This window comes from Triturus cristatus, chromosome 8, assembly GCF_964204655.1.
Source record: "Triturus cristatus chromosome 8, aTriCri1.1, whole genome shotgun sequence".
Classification (NCBI taxonomy): Eukaryota; Metazoa; Chordata; class Amphibia; order Caudata; family Salamandridae; genus Triturus; species Triturus cristatus.
Window position 1 is genome coordinate 1,491,908,881 of NC_140591.1, and position 18,052 is coordinate 1,491,926,932.

Genomic DNA, 18,052 nt, shown 5'->3' on the forward strand with positions numbered 1-18,052 from the left:
GAGTATTGCAGCAACAGGATCAACCATCTCTTTCATCATGAAACTATTTTTTGTCCTCGTTTTTATGGCGCTTAGCTGCAGCCTGGGTGAGTTGTGTTACCTTCTATACATGGGGTTGATCATCGGGTTGGAAGGAAGATTACATTCATTTTTAGGTCAGGAAAATGGAGATCCATAGAACTATCTGACAGAATGATGCATGTATAGAAAATAGGATCAGTGCACATAAATATACAAAGCAATATGGAATTTGTTCTGGGTTCTTATTATGTAGATTTACCTAAAAATGCATCTACAGCAAACACATTTGGGACAATAAGCTATAAAATTCAGCTGAACAATGCCAGCCCTTTAACTTCACATTAAAGCAAATTCTTCTGAATTTACATTAAAGCACATTCTTCCAAATTGTGCCAATACACTAAGCTATATCTTAAGGCAAAAAAAAAAATCATTAAAAAATAAAATTGTAATCTTAGGTAGAAAGCTACCTAAAAAAGCAAATAGCAGCTGGAGAATGAATTCCTTAAGCAAGTAAATATTTACTAATATCTAGGGCTATACCTTGAAGGAAGGGGTGGCTTCTATCTATTTCATTCTTTGAATTTCACTTTTGCTTACTGGTCCAACAAATTATCAGGTCCGACCCTTTCTCTAGTGCAATAGGTAATCTCAGGTACATGTTCTACTACTTTGACATATGGTCTGGCAGATTTTCATGGGAAATTGGGAGGTTGGCTTGACTTTGCACAGTGTGGAGACACATATTGTTGTTACTCCTGCTAGACTGCACACCACACCCGCAGGTGAGTCTGGAGTTTAATTTGTGGAGGCAACTTTACATTTTGCAGGCAGCATGAATGACATATTGTGCAAAGATGACAGCATCCCTAGCAATAATTTTGAAGGGAATATTAAGGAAAATGATGGTGAAGGTGAAGAATTCATGGAGTAGATATCCGGATAATGTTGTAAAAACATTGCAGTTTGAGGATATATGGGAAAATCTTGCCTGTATCCCAAATAAGATATTGAGCAATGAAGCAGGACTACCTGATATCATATCATGAAGATCAGGTAAATTGTGATGTAAAAAACATGCATGGATGGTTTTAAGTTGATACAAATATGACAGAAAGCAGCCATTCCTCAATCCTTCCTATAACTTAAAATAAAAGGGAATAATACCAAATTTAGATTCCCTTCAAATATTTATGAAATAGCAAATTTAAAGGAAGGCTCTGATCACCTTTGCCTATCTGTTTCCAGCATGCTGAGGTTCTATTGTCGATAATTTCGACTTTGTCCTTACCATGTGTTGCAAAGTAAATGCACTGCTTTTAATATATGTCCTGAGCCCAGGAGGCAGGGCACAGTATATTAAGTGTTTAGGCATGTAAGTGCAAGTTTATATGTCTCTCTAATGGCATTTACCATTTAAGCACACTATAAGTGATAGGAGGTTCATAAGCTAACATGGGCTTACTCGGCAGCCCTAGGGTGATTAGCTCCATATGGTACCACCTAAATATGTTGGGTTTGGTATATAAAAAAGTGCCTTCTCACTCCTGACACAAATCTCATGCCAGGATCAATGTGGCATGCACGCAGGTGGCTACTTTAGAGGTGGCCCAGCTGTTAGCCTCAGCTTTTCAATGCTGTGGCTAGCAGCCCGCGCTTGCACTCACCAAGTCAGGATTCTGACATCCTGCCAAGCAGTGTGAATACTCCCAGGAGTCAGGAAGAAAAGCTTGGGCAGGAAGGAGGTCACACCTCCTCCCTCCCAGTCAGGCTAGAGAAGTGAAATATCAAGGTGGTGAGCTTCAAATGCTGCACTGCCTATGATAAATGCAAAAAGAACTATTGATGGACAGAATACAGAACAATGTCATACATTTACCCCAGTACAGAGATCTGGGCCTAATCCATCGTTTTTTTGCTCACCATGCCATTCCAGTGTGCACCCAGCCATATGCACATCAGTCTTGACCCTGTGCCCAATGGGAACAGTCCAGCCCGAATTGCCAGGCCAGGTCCTCCCTGGCCTGGAAACAAGCATCCTAGGACTCGTTTCGGGGTTTGAGAAGATAACAACAGGATTATGCACAAACCAATGGAGGGAGACTCTGTACCTATGGCAACACTCCTGGAACTGCTCTACCGAAGCTCGTCCTAGACTAAAGGTTGGCTTCTGAAGATAGAGGGACCCTTGTTAGTGCCAGAAGCAACATCAAACTCCCTAGGACTAGTGGTACTAGTCCCCTGCACACTGCAGGTAAATCAATGTTCGGAATCAAAAGATTCTCTGGCCATCGGACCCTCCGAGGCATCACTCCAAACCAGATGGTCCAATGCATTGTGGTAACTGTAGTCTTGCCTACCACAAAATTTCAGGCCGCTACCATGTTCACCCGGACCTCTGGATGTCGAAAAAGCTCCTTGCTGAACTTACCACTCACTAGGCTTGTTGGTCGCAAGTCCAGCCACTGACACCTTCACTCAATGTTACTGCTAGAGGACACTCTGTAAGACTTTCATCTGACATCAGCAGCGATGTACTTGTCAACATTTTTCAACCTGTTCTCCCGCAGCACCGTGTAAGTGGTAAAAGGAGCTCCCCTGTGGCTCCCATTTATAACCAGGGACAGTTAGGACATCTCTTCACCCGGGCTCCGTAGGCCAGGTAAAAGAGTTCTGACTGTTGTGTCTTTGTCCTGGGACCTATATCACCTTTACCCTGCAAGGGTTCCATGCAACCAGACCTCCAAGTGACTAATTGTCACTAGTGGTTTTTACTTTAAAGGGCATTAGAATATTTATATTGTATTATTTTGCACCGATTGTATACTACTTCTAAAATTACTAACTACGGTTATATATGTCAGATCAAATTTGTTTCAATGTCTGAATTAAGATAAACATATGTTTTATTTGTATAATTTTGTGTCACATTTCTTTACAGTCATGTCAATTACTTATTGTCCATGTTGGTATCCTGAAGTGCTTAACACATGTTCCTCTAGTAAAGCCTGCCTGCTCTTCAGCACACCACCAGGACTGAGCTAAAGATTTATTAGTGTGAATCCAAGGACCATCTTTGTGGTTTGTGATAGTATTACAGGGTGAAACCTAACCAGCATCACCCATATTATTCCAACTTCCTGCATTGGTGTTACAGCAGTGGGATCCTGAATTTGCATTTCGCAATTCCACTTGTTCATAAGTGAGTTTTGCACAACAAAAACCACTGTATTGACTTAAGACTCTAAATTTAATTTTTCAGAATGTTTTCAGATTTTTTAACATTGGAATTCTAAGGCCCTGTGTAGACCCCAATTCCAATAAGTACATTTAAAATGTGCAGGTGTGTTAGGCAATGGTTTAAAAGTTTTTCAAAATGTTTTAAAGGTCCCAACTTCCCAGGAAAAAGTTAGTCACAATGGGAGCTAGTAAGGATCTCAACTTTTCAGTCATCCCAGCCCTGAGGATCAGTGATCGGAGGGCTCTGTGCAAAACAAGGAGCATTAGTTATAGGGTTACAGCAAAAGAGGAGGAACGTAACAACCCCCTCAGCTCCTATGCGAAAAAAGATTAGAGAGGGAGGGCCATTCCTCAGAAAAAGACCCTGCAGAGTGTGAGAATGATGCCCTATACCATATTGAGGATGATAGGGAAGAGGGTGAAGACCAGAACTCTCCACCCTTTCCCAGGCCTCTTTCCCCAGTGAAAACTGACAAGAGTCACTCTAGAAGCCCCCCCTATTGGTACAACGGTAGGCACCCTTGAGGATGAGCTTGACATACTCTCCTTGGAAGAGAAGAAGCTTGAACTTGAAGAAGACTAGCCCTTAAGGAAAGAAGGGTTGAAGTGGGCTTGAAGCCCAACGATGGTGGCAGCAAGACAAACATTGAGAAAGAGCAAACTTTTCACCCTAAAGTCCTCAAACGGATTGTCCCCAAGTATAGTGATGGAGAGGACAATGACAAATTGTTTGCTCCCTTTGAGAGGGCATGCAAATTGAGAATGATAGGTTACCAACACTCTATACTTTGGGATTTATTCCCAGTAAAGGTTAGAGATGGACCGCTGACCATTAATTAGGATATGGCTGAGTCCAACAGGCATATGAAGAAGACATTCATAGAAAGATTTGGACTCACCACAGAAGAGTATGTACTGAAGTTTAGGAACACTCGTATAGGTCAAAACCAGACATGCATAGGACTGGAAGTCTGGATAAAAAGCATTGACGTGGACACATCCGGTAGATTCAGAACTTTCTAGCCGAATGGAGTTGGGCAAAAAGGATGATGATTGGGTAAGGAAAAGAGTACCCAAGAAAACCCAGGGGGGAGACTTCAAAAAGGGTGGTGGGGAGTAGGCATATAAAAAGCAAAGGAGGAACGTGGTAAGCCCACCAAAGAGACTCCCTCAGGACCTCTGAACCCTAAAAAGTAGGATAGTAAAACCAACCCAGCCTGGTAAGCAGAGTAAGGGGGACCCAGGGTTAAAAAACATTTGGGTAGTAGGTTTTGGACTGCCAACATGTAGGGCCCTACAGAGGGCATGTAGCCCATCCCAAAATGGTGTTTAGCGCACGGCTGTCCTGTGTAGCCATGGGGAGGGCTCCTCAGATGAGGAGATTCTCTTAGATTTTAACTGGGATAAGGGCCCAGATGGCAAGCTGGTGATCCCTGAGGGTGGCAGTAAGCACTTCCACTCCGAACAGGAGAATGGGAGCCCTACCACTGCCTTGAGAGACTCAGATGCCAGTCATACCATAATGGTTGACAAGTTAGTGTCCCCAAATCTGTATTTGCCAGGGGAAATCAGAAGAGTAAGGGTAGTCCCACGGGAGGTCATAACCAGACCTACAGCCTTTGTGCCCCTGGAGAGAGTTGATATCTTTAGCTGGCATGGGGTGGTAGTCAGTCCTGACTTTCCCCTAGGTTGTATCTTAGGCAATGACATTCCAGAGGTTGGCCTGATCCCAGAAGGAGCACTGGCCAAGGGTGGCGCCAACCTAAAGCTCTTGGCAACTCTGTCCCTAAAGCTCGGAACCTTAGGCCCCAACAGAAAGGGAGAAAGAGTAAGAAAAGGAAATGGAAACCACTCTTAACTAGAGATCAAGTAAGGCAAGGGCAGTCTAACTCAGTAAGGGAGAATCACAGAGTTGGCACTGGGAATACTTCTCCTTATCCCAAAGACATCCCAGCAAAGTCAGGCAACTGTTCAGAATCAGGGTGTCACCCCTGAACTGACAGAAGGAGGAGTTGAAGAAGGGTGTCTGCCACGGGAAGAGGCAGCCCCCCACTCTGAACAGCAAAGGAGGTTCCAAGAAACCACAGTTGCCCCTACGGTAGCTCATTCACCTGTCAATAGAGAGCTCAGGGCATGGTTTTTGATACTGACAGCTGCCATTGACCTCTGTGGCTTCTGGCCTTCATGGCAGCACTGTACTTAGCATGAGAAGAGGACCCCATAGCCACAAGGAAGTTAGGCCCCTGATCCTTGTGGTCATACTGGAGTTGCTCAAGTTTTGGGTAACGTCTGTGGATAAGCTGGGTGTTTTTCTTGCTAAGATAGGGTTAGAATAGTTGGGCAGTTCACTACCCAGAGTAAAAGAGGAAGAAGGTAAAGACAAAGCTGAAGTCTAGTTTAAATTGGGTCCTGTTACTGTTGAGATTGGTCAACTGCCCAGTGGGAGTGACCTTGACATGAGGAGGATGTGAGGCATAATACGCACCACAATTGTACAGTCACTATTCTTTACATTCTTCTTCGCTTAAAAGTAAGGAAGACTCTCCCAGGGTTAGGCTGAGGGTTAACTATATGTATCTGATCAACTTCATTTTGGCATCTAAATTAAGATAGAAATCTGTTGTATATGTATACATTTGTATCAGGTTTATTTAGAATCATGTCAATTACATATCATCAATCTTGGTACTCTGAAGTGCTTAACACATGTTCCTGTAGTAAAGCCTGTCTGCACTACCAGGACTGAGCTAAAGATTTAATAGTGTGAATCTGAGGACTATCTTTGGTGTTTGAGATGGTATTACATGGGGAAGCCTAACCAGCATCACCACATAACACTCCACCTTCCTACATTGTGGCTTTGCAATCCTTTCTCAAAAGAATAAAACTCTCCCAATCACATCATGTAGGTAAATGATGGCTTTGGATATCTACAAATATTTTTGCACCAGGGTGCTCTGTCTGATTTGGGAAATAGCACTTCACGATTCATTGAATCAGAGGGACACTAACCCATACACCATACATTGTCATTTTAGGACACCAGCATAGCACATTGCATTAGATTCTATAGACTGTATTCCACATGCTGCACTGATCTGCCACATTTTAGTGTATAAGAATCCCAATATTCTTCAATAATGCATTGCTTCCAACAGACACTTGCCAAAACATTGCAGTGTTCAAGGGACACTAACCCCTGCACTCTAATATATCTGAGGAACACTAACTCAGCACAATTCAGTGTATCCTAGAGACACATACCTGCATACTGAACTGTGTTCCATGGGGTCTGACCCACCACATTTGAATGTATACTGATAATATTAACGTATCACATTGTGTGAGAAGTTGGCCTAGTATATGCTGTTCACTAGTTAAAGTGGACACCTTGCACCAGTACAATTAGACTCTTATGGTAGTAGGTTTAAGACAACCTTTAAAGAAAGCTATCCTAGTGGTAGCTGTGGAGAGCAGATTTCAGGCTAAGTCTTTAGAGGAATGTAAAGCAGCTTGTTTTACCACATGATCTCTTGAATTACCAAATGAAAGGACACCACACAGTTATATATATCAAATATATAGGTATTTATTACTAAACAAAGCTCTACTAATCTCTTTATGAGATTAGAAGTCTGGAACATATGCACAAATCAACGTTTCACAATAAATTAAGCACAAATATGGCTGGGGCCCTAGGGGCGTACCAGACCATATACTAAAAAAGAGACTTAGAGAAAACGACTTGCAAAGGGACAAGGCCTAGGGCCTTCAGAAGCGTTAGCGCCTCACGAAACCACCCAAGGCAGGTAAGTAAAGTACCCACGGGGGACACATGCAGTGGGTTAACACAGCCGCGAATCCCCGTTGACTTCAATGGTGCAAGTCGCGGTTGGAAATTAAGAGTTTAAGGATACTTCAGGAGAGTCTACAAGCAAGTCACTTACAGAGTAAGAAGTTCTAGAGCCAACACCCGCAGGAGAACTGTAGTGCTGGAGTTACATCGCCCAGGGAAGCAGGGTCCATAGGTGTCTTTTGGTGTCGGGTCGCAGCGCCGTTTTCAATGAGAGCCAATGAAGACTTGCTGCTTGTGAAGACAGAAGAAGGGTCCGGTGGAATCCAAGCCTGGATTCAGAAGAAGGAAGACCTGAAAGCAGAGGGGACAGTGTTCAAAGTCACTTGGCAGTGACCCGGGGCAAGGAAGATGGATGCCCACAGTCGTTGGGTGTTTTCAGGTAGTTCAATGGTGTCTTGACTCTTCAGCCCAAGGTCCAGGAGGTGTCGACGACCACCAGGAGCTGGATTAGGCATGTCCCATGAAGTCTGCAGCTTACTGCGGTGTCGGTGACCAGATTGGAGTCAACAAGCCTCTGTAACAGCAAGTCTCGTGGAAAGGACAAAATGTCATCGGTGCATACCACCAAGGACTGAGGGACTCACCCAGCAAGGGTAAGTCAGGGCACGCCTGGAGCAACCAGGGGAGCCCTTTGAAATTGTAGGAAAGTCTTCAGGGGACCCACAAGCCAGCCAGCAAGGGATCGCGAAGACGCCTCAGGAGGATCCACTCAACAGGGGCCCACGGTCACTCGGGAAGGGGTAGGCCTCTGATCTTTGGAGGGATCTCTACTAGAGGCTTGGACCACACGTGGCCCAATGCACAGGTTCATACAACGTTGTGAAGGGGTTGCACTCAAAAATAGTGCACAGTACCCAGGGATTGCGGTTCCTCATCACTCGTGGGGTCCACTTGCCTCAGCATCACTGGGGACTCACGATGGCCTTGGAGAAGTCAGGAAATCCTCTTCCTGGGCTGCAGGGACTTCAGGCTCCTGTGGGAGGGGTAGAGTTTGCAACCGTAGTTTGTAGTTTTTGGTGCCTGCCAAGCAGGGGAGTCACTCCTTGACTCCAAGGAAGATTCTTCAGTTTTCCAGAGGTAGTGGAATGTCGAAGGTTCGGAATTCATCTTCAGAGTGTCGTCCAGGGGTATCTAGTTTGCAATGGCAAGGGTTCCCTAACTTTGTACTGGAAAGAAGTGAAGGACTAGCTCTATGACCCCACCTATGGGAGGGTCATAGAGTGGGTGGCTACACCCACTTCCCTTTGTCCAGTTTCATGACAGAGCAGGGGCAGGTAGCCCCTAAGCCGGTTTGAACTGGTGTATACACAGAGGAGCCTACTGCTTCCCCAGTGCTGGAATTCAAAGCACTCTAGGAGTGCACCTACCCAGCCCCAATACACTAGACCCTGTCTGGGAGGTGGTCACACCTCCCTGTGACAGGATACCTATTGTTGGGCTTCCTCCACTGCGAGTTTCGGTCATAAGCAGGAGGGCAGCCCAGTGTCTGTGACTGGTGGCATCCATTTTGTGATGCCAGGGCTCTTCAGGTTCCACAGTAGGTACATGTCTATCCCTCTAGCAGGGTGGGATCATGCTCCCACACCACTTACTGGTGTGGGTGTATGATTCCAAAGCTTTTGACACCAAACATGACATGTTTTGATGCAGCCATTTCAAAGTTAGCATTTACCGCGAGGTTATAATGTACTTAAGAGTATATGGTTTGACTGCATTCACAAACAGCCCCAGAGAATGGACTCTGAGAGCTGCAGAGGGGCCCTGCTCAGGCAGAGGCACCCCCTCACATGGAAACCAAGCACCCTGCCCTCAGGATTGATAGGGCCTGCCTTAGGGGTGACTGACAGGTTTAAATGTGTGTGCAGGAGAGATATAGGGAACCTATATCTCAGTGAGGAGTGCTAGCACCACCTCACCCAGGTTGCAATAGCAGGCCTGTGGTGTCAGATTTAGTCTGCTTCCCAGGGGTGGCAAAATACATGCTTCAGCCCCGGGTAGGCCTGTGAAGTACCTATGCCCTTGGTACCTAAGGTACTATATACTAGGGACTCATAAGGCACCACAGAATCCAATCACTAGTGCACCTAATATGCACTCCATGTTGTTTTAGAGAGAACAGAGAGGCTGGGGCCCTGATTAGCAGGGTCCCAGCCAGACTATAGCCAGAAACCAGTGTATACATAAAAAAAAGTGGGGGCAACATAAGAGGCAGATCCTACTCTCCTACACATTGCAATACATCATAGAGGCATAAGCCACCACACTTTGCTGTATCCTAAAGACACTAAAATATTGCACAGAACCCATAGAGTCTAGACATTCAATCTGCAAGGCATCCTATGGGAAATAAGTCAATAAAATAGATTCTTGAGATATCAACCCACCACATTACAATGCACCCTAGAGGGAGCAAGTTTTGACAGTGAATCCCATAGCAGCTATTATTCACCACACTGTATCTAGGTATGATTGCACTGCATGCATTATGAGGATACTAAAACATATGTTACTGCATTCCAAGTACACTATCTTCTGCATCAAAGGAAAACTAGCCTACATGGTGTAGTACAGTGATAACAGCCTTAGCATTCTAAATACACTGAGCCACCACATTGTATTTCATCTCAATGAAATAAGGCAGCAAACAGCATTATCCTCAGGGTGAAGTATGTAAGCAGATTGCATGCATCCTTTTAGCACTAACTCATCACACTGGAGTGCACTGCATCCCAGAGAAACTAAGCGATTACAATGCAATTCAACCCGGGGGGCAGTAACTAAGCACATTCCCCACATTCATTTTAGTTTACGTAACAATTCTTTATTGGTATTTCAATGGCCCCATGCGCCCAGTAAATTTTACAATGATCAATGGAAATAGAGCACACTTTTTAGAAGAGGTAGATCGCAGAATAACATGGACCCGATCCAAAGAGATGAAAGCAAACCTAATAATGCAATGCAGGGCATCCAACTAAGGGGCCCATTATGATATTGGGTGGATCGCCATCTCCGGGCTGGCGGTGTCCACCTCATGTCCGCCCGCCAAATGTCCCTGGTTCACCCCCCACCGTATTAGTATGGCGAGAGGCACCACGGCAGATGGAAAGACTGTTTGCCACTTTTCCGCTTTTCGTATTGCCAGCTGGGCAGAAAAGGGACACAATATGGTGGCGGTGACTTGCAGGCACCGCCATCCATATTAGTATGCCTGCAGTTGGATGCCTTTCCATGGCGGGTACTCCGCCATGGAAAGGCATGCGATGAAAACCTTGAGGGCTTGTTGCGAGCCACCGGGGGCTGAGGGGGTGGGTGGCTGCACTTGGGGGGTACCTATGGTACCCCCAACATTGGCATGCACAAGGTGGCAGGCACCGCGCGGTGCCTGTCACGTTGTGCATGCCAATTCACAACATGCATATTTAACAATGTGGCAGGTGCTGCTCAAAGCACCGCCCACCACAATGTTAAATATGCGGGATGTGACCGACAGGGTGGCGGTCGCATACTAATAGGCACAGCGGAACGACCGCACCTCTGGCAGTCGGTCCCGTGTACCGTTACGGTGCCGCCATCGTAATGAACCCCTAAGTAAAGACTGGTCAAAGAGGTCACCTATTTTTGCCTCTCTCTCTTATGGTGGGAATAGTGACAACAGGCCTAATCTATATTATTCCAGTGTCACCCTCTGTGTGGTTATGTGTATCTGGTGAGTGAGGTTCTGTGGTCAGTCTCAGTCTAAACCAAGGGTGCAGTAAGGGTTCCCAGAGCTGGAGATATGCATCCGTTTGGTCATTCTTCTTGTAGATGATACATTCACAGTCCACGATTTAAGCCAGTTCGGAGTGCCAGTCAGCTCCACTGGGTACTTTCAGCTTCCTCCAGTGACGTAGGACACAGAACTTGGCTGCAGCCAGACCTGTCACTAACTACTATTTTCAGTGCTTTGTGGGTATCTGACAGCCAGACGTGTTGTGTAGAAGAGCGAGCCTGGCTGAGGGTGTCAGACAAACTATCTCTGATAACCGAGAGTGGACTAAACCACTAACAAGTAGACAGTAAGTTCTGGGCAAGACCGCAGGATGTGCACCATATAGCCTCCTCCCTATCCACATTGCCAGCAGTCATAGAGTGGCAATAGGCACGCCCTGTGAAATGGCACTGGGGACTAGTACCAATTATGTGGCAGTTTAAAATAGAAAAAACTTCAGCCTGGTTTTGCAGACAAATTAATTGTGAGAATCAAGAAGCAAAGATCAGGTTTTTGGAGAGTATGTATGACCTACTGCTCCCAAAACACCCAATACGTTTCTAGGGTGGATTGTGAGAAGGTGGCATTGATCAGTTAACTATAGAGACTGGACATTGCACCTTTGGTCGTACCCCAATTGGTGGGATAAGTATGAATCAGAGAGGTAGCTAGTAGTCTCAGGTCTCGCTGAGTGGAACGAGGGTCCAGAGATCAGCTGATCAACTGTTAGCATACTGTGCTTTCTCCAGGATGACAATTTGATCATCTGGATGCTGACGCATATACTCACATTTTTCCTGATAGGGGTTGCTGTATGGATCCAAGGATCCCCTTTTAGGGACTTATGTGCCAGTTTCCAGACACAGAACATATATACAAAGCTGGGACTGTTGATCGCCGCTGTCTCGACTTATGCGGCATAAAGGTCATTGACTGTGGCACCACACTGTAACTTGATACTATCAATCCTGTGCCAAAATTCTCTGTCCACTAGCCCAGAATACTGCCTCCTATGGATGCTAACACTCCACTTCTCACTTTATCCAAGGGATATCAGCTCACCTTAGAGCACTCCATGAACATTGTGTAACATCCCAGAGACACAAATCTTCTCTGATGCAGGACACCCTAGGGATAGCAACAATCTCATTGCATGACATCTCATGGACACAAAGGCTAGGGAAGCTAGCAAATAGTGAATCTCATAAGTTTATGAAATCCAATACACTATAACACATTGCCTGGTAGGGGCACTAACGCACCAATATGTGCCACATCATGGAAGTGTTAACAAACCACACCGCACTTCACTCAAGGTGCATAAGCTGATCATACTACAATTCTGCTCAGGAATTCCGACTAGTCATGCTACACTTTGGGTTTAAGAACTTGGTAACAACTTACAAAACTATGGTGTATCCGGGGAATACAACTACAGCAAACCACTGCACCACATTTAATTGATACCAAATGGACACTCCATCTTGCATCCTTGGTAAGCTACAACAAAACACTCTAGCGAACAGGAATTAGATGAATCTACACACTGTAGAACAGCTTATGGATATCTGCACAGCATACCACAATGAAGCCTATTGGTGTTAACACATTGCAATGCAGTGTATTCTGAGAACACCAGCAGTCCATTCTCAAAGTAGTAGCTCACCACACTGGATCATGGAGTCAGTAACTCATCATGCATTTCTGTGTCCTGGAGGCATCCCTTCACTTCCTTGTGGTAACATCTACCTCCATGCTGCACTTCAGTCTGAGGATACTATCCATACTGTAAGGGTTCTAACTATGCATACTGGGCTACACAATCACTTGGCCCGCATCATCACAGTTTCAAATCCTAAACGGGTGCACTCAGTCTTTTATCCTCTCATGGTCAGTAAAATCATTACTTTTGATTGGGTAACAAAAACATCGCTTTACCAGTTAATAGCTCCATGGCAATAATTTCTGGTAGACTTGCATGCTAATAATCAGACTGTTATGATAAAATACTAACCATTGACACTGAAATGTGTTATAGGAGCACTAACTGCCTGCATTGTATCACAAAGGTAATATCTTGCCATACACTACAAATACATCAATCAATCAATCAATCATTCAATCGGGGGTTTGTAGAGCACAGCTATTCCAGGGTCTCAAGTCGCTGGGAGGGCTGCTGTTCTGTCTGGGTATGGAGGTTCAGTCAAAGAGACAGGTCTTGAGGTCCTTCCTAAACTATGTCAATGATGAGTATTGGACGGAAGCCAGAGCGAGTTGGGCAGAGCGCAGTTGTCTGGGGGGTGTTTGGAAGGCGAGGCAGTCGTTCAGATATTCTAGTCCTGCATTGAGGAGAACTTTGCAGGCATAAGTGAGGAGCTTGAAGGTTATTCTCTTGTTGATAGGGAGCCAGTGGAGTTGTTTGAGGTGTTGTGGCATGTGGCTGCAACGGGGGATGTCCAGGACTAGTCTGGCTGCTGCGTTTTGGACGTTCTGTAGTTTCAGGGTGATGCCGGCATATAGTGTGTTGCCATAGTCCAGTCTACTGGTGATGAGTGCATTGGTGACCCTCTTTCTGGATCCAGTTGGGGGCCATCTGAAAGCCTTTTGAAGCAGGCAGAGCAGGTGGAAATAGGATAAGGATACTTCGTTGATTGGGCGGTTCCTTGGGAGTGAGGATTCCAGTATGATGCATGTGTGGGCCATAGGGTTGGGAGGGGTTCCTAGTGCGGTGGGCCACCAGCATTCATCTCAGGCTGTAGTAGTGGTTCCCAGGATGAGTACTTTAGTTTTGCCCAGACTTGAGCTTCAGGCAGCTGTCTTACATCCAATTAGTGACTCCTCCATTCTGTTGTGAATGTTGATTCGGGTGGTTGTGGGTTCATGGGTGTCATTGTCATAGGAAACGATTTTGTGTCTGTGATTTCTGATAATGGCTGCGAGGAGAGCCATGTAGATGTTGAAGAGGGTGGGGCTCAGGGAGGAGTCCTGGGACATTCCGCAGTTGAGCTCAGTAGGTTCTGATAGGAAAGGGGGTAGTCTGCCTCACTGTGTTTGGTGAATAATAGCTGTTATGGGATTCATTGTCACAACTTGCTCCCTCTAGGGTACATTGGTACAACTTCATTACACCTTTCAAGTCCCTAGTAAATGGTGGCCCAGGTACCTAGGGCATTGGCTTTGAAGAGGGACCCTAAGGGAAGCAGCACAAATTGTTGTTGTAAATTGAAACGACGATGTGATTAAGCATTTACTAAAGACATGAATTCTCCTTCCTTAGAACATGTCTCTATCGTTATGTTGACTAAAGTCTGGACTCCATTTTGTATTGTCATGTCTCCACGTGCTCAACACGAGAAGAGTCCTATCTTCGTGTTAGTTGCTCTTGCAATCTGCCTAGTAACAGTCTATAAATAGCTCCTTTGTCCGTTTGGCGCATGCCCAGACTTGACCACATCTGTTATCAGTTAGTCCTTGCTTGACCATGTTTTCGCGGGCCCAGGAAATTGTTGACTCCGCCCACATATTGATCTTGTATCGAAAATGTCCTTAAAAGGTAATGAATTTCGCTCTATGTTGTATCCACCCCTTTATGAGCCCCTCTGTTGTGTATAAAAGGGGACCGTGTACGCAAGTTCTTTGTGCTACTCTATGCAATACTGAAGGGTGTTGTATGGATTGTAGGACCACCCTTAAGGGTTAATAAACTTTGTCTTTGTACTTTGCAGTTTCCGTGCCAACTTCCTTATAGATTCCATTGCAGGAGAGCGAACCCTTGTGTCCTGCGGGCCTAGCTGGGGCCTGTATTCATCAATTGGCGCCCGTCACGTGGGGCTCATCGGCGACTCGGATGCTCGAAGGACTGGTCGCGACGAAGGTGAGGAATTTGGCCGGGGATGTGATCACTGCCAGAGGCACTTTCGTCCTGGCATCCCGAGGTTTTCTTCCTTCCCTTCCGAGCTGACCATCTGGGTGGCGCCGGTCCTCGACTGGGACCTCTTCTGTCGGTCCTGCCGTGACAGCCGTTTGGGCGAATTTTGGAGCTTGGCAGTTGGAATCTGGACTCTTGATTGGTAAGAACCGTTGTACGGTACTTGCTCCGAGTTTTTGAAGCCTGGTTTGGCTATTTGAGTTTGATTTGTGATGACCGGTCATATCTTGTATTGGCTATTGTGAGAATATATGCGTTGCAACACATATAGGCAGGTAATGTGGAGATATTTCTCCGGAACTGTGTAACTTTGAACGGCACAACGTTTAAGTGCCATTTTTGATAATACTGCATATTTTGCATTATTTTTGAACATGCCTGCTTTTAGCGCACTCCGTAAGTGGTGCTGCTGCTTTGGAAACCGGTTAAACCTCGAGGAATCTGCTCCAGCTCCCCCAGAGGGGACTCCTAATAGGGATATGTATGTGAAGCATGGTCTTTCCTCTATAATGTACAGCACAATATGGAGGAAATACACCAAGAAGGATCCTGAGTTACGATGGCCTTTGTATGGATCGTTTGATATGCGTAAGATTGAGTATGTGGAACAGTGTATGTGCAAACGGCGTGCTCGTCAGGATATGTTTGAGTGTGTGCGGTTGTGGGTGAAGGAAGTGCGTGAGCGAGAGAAACGTGAGAAAGCGCTGTTTGATAAAGAGCAACGGAAGAATGATCATGTGCGAGCACAGGAAGCGAAGCGTCGGGAGGAAAGAGAACAGGCGGAGAGGCAAGAGAAAGAGCGCAGATTGCAAGTCTCGGGTCAATATGCTGTTCGTCAATCACTTTATCCTGTCCTTACTAATCTTGATGATGATTTTTTCCTATTAGATCGTTCCCCGCCACCCTATGTAGGTGCGTCTGCTCCGACAGTTCAGGATTCTGGATCGGGTAAAGATAAGAAAGACACACGATCCATGATATCTCTTGAGCGCTCGGGTGAGCTTCGGAAACTTTCTTATCGTGCAGTTTCAAATAAGCTGTCGTTTTCAGAGCTGTTACCGGATCTGGAAGGATGGCAGGATAGGGAGAAAGTGTATTTTGCTGCCGTTTTCTCTGATGAAGTGGTTGCTGCCTTTCGGAAATATTCTGATGTTTTTGAGCCGCAGGAGATAGTGTCGGATTCTAGAGCACTGCGTAATGGTACTTTCTCTCCCTCCCAGGTGCCTGATGCGGTCCGACGTCTGTTTGCGCTACGGGATGAAATGCTTCGACTGCGGGAAAAAGCGCGCCGGAACAAGGAAGAGGAGGGCTTGACCTTGCAGGCGGACGACCAGCAGCCGTCTTCCCCCCAGTCAGATAAGAGCGACCTAGTGCATGCTAAACCAATGCGAGAGGCGGCACCTTTGTATGTTCCTCCTAAAGGAGCGGGGACTAGTTCGGATATTGCCTCCGCCGATGCTAAGGGATATTTTGTGTACAATTGGGTTTATACTCCTTGGCATAGGGCTGATGTCATGGCATTAAAAAATGCATTGCCTGATCCTCGCAAGAATCCAGCGGCCTTCTACGAAGAAGTTGAGGGGGCCCTGAATTCTTGTACTATGACCTTAGCAGATATAGATCTGTTCTTTGGGCTTATTTTACCACCAGATATGTGGCGATCTGTGCGGAAGGTGGATGATGTTGCCGCTTTTAAGGCTCGGTGGTCTGAGCTTGAGGATGAGGATAGGGAGAGGAAGCCCGCGCAGAAACCACCTCAGATTATCTTAGATCTCCCTGCTGCTATTCTGACTAAGTTGAAGACAATCATCCCCCCTAAAAAGATTGACTGGAATATGTTAGCCTCATGTAAGCAGAAAGTTGAAGAATCAGTTGCAGATTTCTTTACGCGCTTTGAGGAGACGTTTCACGATTTTAGTGGTCAGTCGCTTACGGACGATACGGGTCGACACCTCTTTGCTGATAAATATGTGGCGAATTTACTACCGGCGATCGCGGCCCGCCTAAAAGCGAGTGAAAGTTCTTGGTCCTCTGCGACCCCGACAGCCCTCCTGACTATAGCTCAGTATTATGAGCGTCAGGAGCAAGAAGCGAAGGGACAGGAGGAGAAGAAATCGAAAGATTTAAAAACGAAGGTGATGTTAGCGCAAGTATATGGTCCGCCCCGTCGGGGTGTCAATAGAGGTAGGGGAGGATTTTATGGTCCTCCCTCGGGCCGATCTGATTTGAACAGGAATCAATGTGCGTATTGTAAGCAATCGGGACACTGGGCCAGAGATTGCCCGACGCTGCATGCTTCGCGTCAGGGACACAATCAGGGAGGCCCGAGAGGTAGAGGGGGTTTCTCGAATTTTAGAGGGAATTCTAACGATCACGCTCGTTTTGACCCTGCCGGGCAGCAACGAGATAGGCCTAATGTTTTCGATCGACAAAACCAGTATCAAGTGTCGGGGATTGACCGCTCTGGGTACCATGATTCTCAGCATGCATAGGAATGCGTTGGATGGGGGTTAGAATCAGTTGAGGTGCCGGTTGATCAGAAGGGTCCTTACATATCAGCTGAGGTTTTGGGTTCTACTGATCAGTTCCTAGTGGATACAGGAGCGACTCGTAGTGCGCTGTCTAAACAATTGGTTCCGAGGGCTCCCCCATCTGGCTTAATGATTACATCGGTAGGGTTTGACGGTACGCTCTCCCGAAGCCCTCTTTCGCGGCCCCTCACATTTCAGGTTGATTCTTTTTCTGCACCCTGTCCGTTTTTGCTTGCCCCGAACACGCCGGACAACATTATGGGCCTTGATATGTTAAAGCACTTCAGAGCTACGGTCCGCTGCTCCCCTGCTGGAGTGCGGGTGATATTAAATGACAATTACCCTCGGTCTGAACGGATGTGTGTGGTTGCAGAGGATGCTGTGTTAGCTACCCTCCCTCGTGCTTTGTGGGCCACTTCGGATACTGATGTGGGACAGATGGTGATTACGCCTGTTCACATTAGTGTCCAGGAGGGGGCGGTGTTACCACGCCTCCCACAGTATCGTATTTCCCAGGAGGGGGAGGAGGCTCTTATACAGATTGTGCAGGATTTGATTAAGGTGGGAGTAGTGGAGGAAGTTCCCTACAACGTCTGTAATAGCCCGATTCTACCCATTTTGAAAAAGGACACGGATGCCAAAGTCTATCGGTTTATAATTGATTTGAGAGAAGTAAACAAGATCGTGATACCTCAGTACCCAGTGGTTTCTGATATCACGACGTT